Source organism: Saccoglossus kowalevskii, chromosome 5 (assembly GCF_978046115.1).
Source record: "Saccoglossus kowalevskii chromosome 5, keSacKowa6.1, whole genome shotgun sequence".
Lineage (NCBI taxonomy): Eukaryota > Metazoa > Hemichordata > Enteropneusta > Harrimaniidae > Saccoglossus > Saccoglossus kowalevskii.
Window position 1 is genome coordinate 24,228,118 of NC_140645.1, and position 3,623 is coordinate 24,231,740.

General features: G+C 33.6%; 1 long non-coding RNA gene across 1 annotated transcript; it reads right to left on the reverse strand.

Annotated features, from left to right (window-relative positions):
- Positions 1-205: 205 nt before the first annotated feature.
- Positions 206-3,205, reverse strand: LOC102806320 (uncharacterized). Its single transcript, XR_438236.3, has 3 exons — positions 3,135-3,205; positions 2,413-2,465; positions 206-587 (listed from the first exon to the last, which is right to left on the reverse strand). It is a non-coding gene; the product is annotated as an uncharacterized LOC102806320 (long non-coding RNA).
- Between the last annotated feature and the right edge of the window lie 418 nt (positions 3,206-3,623).

Below are 3,623 nucleotides of genomic sequence, written 5' to 3' on the forward strand. Positions count from 1 at the left end.
AATCGGACCGGAAGTGGGAATTTGTTAGTACTCCAAACATCCAAACATATTTTAGTATAAGGTAGTAATACAATCTTACAAATCTAGCTATGCATTCAAAATTGAGTATGTTTAGGCATGTTTGTATCACCCACCTGCATCGATTTCATACGCTTTAATATCACCCTTTATGCGAGAGGTGAGAAATAATGTACACAACACATTATTTGATGCTTCAATGTTTATTGACATTTAATGAATATATATGTATATGTATTATGGATATGTAGATGACTATAATAAATGTCTCTACGTATAGACAGTGTGCTGTGTTATGTCATGGCCATGACACCGTTGTTGTTTACAATTCTAAAACGAGGTAATCATATACTCTCATTTTATCTTGCTTGTCAACACTAAAAGAAGTTCGCCATGTTTTCTGCGCAGGTCGCACAGGCTGCACCACCTCTACCACAGTCGGATTCGTCAAAACCAGAGATAAAGTTGGCACATGTCGCACACTGACTTGCAGTGCATGCATCTGCTTCCTGTGGCAGCGCCACCATCATCAGTCCAACCAAGAGGAGAACCATCATTGCAACTTTCATCTGGAGGAGGGGAAAATACAAACACATATAGTTTTAAGAGTTACCAGTATGTCAAGATTATCATGCCGCACATTTCGTATTTATTGTTTGAATAACAAATTACCTATTTAAACCAACGCTAGATATTCTGAGCATATTCTAATCGGAGGGCCTAATATTTGTAAATTATTAAGTAAATTTGTTTTCTAAACTCTCATATACGCTGGTTTTTACGTTGCTGTTTTTTCTAAACACATCCTGCACAAACTTTTGACTTGACAAACAAAATACAATGTTGACCAACTCTTTCTCGCAATATATATTACCCAAGGCTCACGCACTGACGATTTAAAAGCATATTTACAAGCGGTTGAAATCAGGTACATGATGCTTGTCGGATTTGAGCTACTGTCACGTGACAGACTGTTATGTGGATGGATGATTTGGAAGTTTGGAATATTTTATCTTAATTTCACTGGCGATGGTATACTCATCACAATAATTTCACGAGTTTGCAAGTCGTACAATTTGCTAAATTAAAAAAATCCACTCATTCTTTTATAATTAACACATTTTGGTGATGCGATTAGCCTTTGATTTTGATCCGCGGTACCGTTAATTAAAAATAATGTTTACGCTCGCTATCCATAGTAAATATATATGGGGTATGACACGTAACCAACAACGTGTCGTTCAATGTACGTACGTGTTTTGACTCGTACCTTGCTCTTCGCAGCATGGTACATCACACATGACTGTGTAGAAACTTGCGATTGGGCAAGGTACGTATTTATTTTTGAACAAAATACTATTCGTTCCTTGTTTTATTGTGAAAATCGCAAAATCCAACAAATACTACTACTAAATTTCTTCGAAACTATTGTATTTAACCAGCCATCTGACAAGCGGATTTAAGAAATGTATTCCATTATCTCACCAACGGGAAAATAAAAAAATATTCCAACGTTTTGAGCACACCAACACAGGGTAGTATATAATCGTATGCAAAACTAGACTGGATATAACACGGCTTCATTAAACGCCACAAACATTACGTTCATATATACATTAACGTGATTAATGAGGTACGATTTTCTGTTTGATAACCATATATTTCGAATGCTAGTGCTAGTTAATAGCAAACAAAATACGAAATATTTTAAAACATGTCTTTTTAGCTAGCCAGTTATTTTAGCTAATTTAGCTAAACTGTGATTTTGCTAATTCAAGATGTCGTCAAATTCGTTAAAATGACATGTAGCTATTTAAACATGTTTCACAGTAATTTAAAAACAACATCAATAATTAACGAACGTTCAAGTTTATATGTTCATCTTAATTTTCCTCAGTGTAATAACTTCATGTATTTAAAGAACTATTTCCGTCGTCGTTTTAGAGAACAGGCTCGATGAAGCAATGTTCCCAATTTGTCGACGAAAGTATCGATTTTGTCCGTGATTTTTTGAAAATAGCAAGATTTACGTTGTATTTTTTTCACTTGAACGATGTCAATTCATTTGGTGTTCGAGTCTTCTCTATTACTACCAAAAATATATATAACTCAGTTTAACGAGTTTTTGAAATGTTCCACGCTAGAATATCAATAAACTTTCCTTAAATTCACAAAAAAATAACCGAAAAGCCACAGTAAGTTACCGTACTTTTTGTTGAAAATGATCGAAATTGTCTGCGCACGTCACTGCTATGTTTTTATATATAACTTTGTGCAATCTTGACTAACGCTATGCTGACAAAAACAACATTGTTTCCCAAATATTTTATTGTAACTATTGACGTCGATTACACATCGTGATGTGAATCTAATAAGCACATTAAAATCACTTACTTTGATTTATTGAGTATCGGTTTATTTACCAAAAAACTGGCGGCGTGCAGCTACTGTAACATAACATGAAAATGAATAGTTAGAATTGTATGTATTTGTAACCTGCCGACACCGATATACGAATATTTCAAAGATGTATTTTTTGAGGCTTTCACCCTATTTTGAATGCCATAGATATTTCTCAAGAAAACTACTTTTTATCGACACCTTTCGTAAAATAAATATGTATAATTTTTCAAATATGTTAACGAAGATAAAGTAGACAATAGTAAACTGTGTCCATTTCATCCAAAATTAACCAAAATGTAACGGGAAAACTAAATAAAATTGTGAAAAATATAGCACTCAAATTCCAGATCGCACTGGAAATTCTGGTATTCAGACTGTATCACAATCCACCTTCATTTGTTAATTTTGAATAAAATTTCTAGTCAATCAAGTTTTAAAACTATTGCGTAAAAAATGTTGAAATAGGCAAATGGCAATATGAGGTGAAAACAAAATTGCTTGTCTCTATAACATGAACAGACCGCGGAAATAGACAAGAAATGCGTTCATGATAGTTTGCATAATATGGCCGCTTGCTTACATACATGGGAAGCACGTCCATTACCGTGGTGTTAGCAGAGCGAACTATGAAAATATAGCAAACGAAAACATAATATATAAATACAATGACGAAACGCATAAACAGTCGTATAGAATAAGATATCCGCTCTTACCTTAGCTTGTCTCACACAATGTCAAGTCGAGAAGATGACTATATCGTTATTTCAAGGCATATTTATACAAGTTCTAATTGATAGTATCACACACTTTGGTAAAAACATGACAAATACTCGGATATTAGCTTATCCTATCTTATCACCGTGATCTTCACCATCGTGAAGATCAAAATATTATATTATATTATTATTTAGATTAACGTCATCGCCTTCGCCAAGTGAGATAAAAATCAAATTCTTTGTCTGAAGTGATATTCTCGTTGATAAACGTCTTTGGATGCGACATATGGCATTGTTGGTCGAACGTAGTCCTATTATCTGATTTAATAACAAACTGTATGAATAGGACCTTTTATTCAAATGCATTTGTAGTTCAGATCAATTGACGTCATGCTATATCATAGTTAATTGTGCTGTTATTGCATTTCTCCAAAATGATAATTGTTTGTTTTGACTAACAGTTTTTTACTTGTTATGTTTATAGTG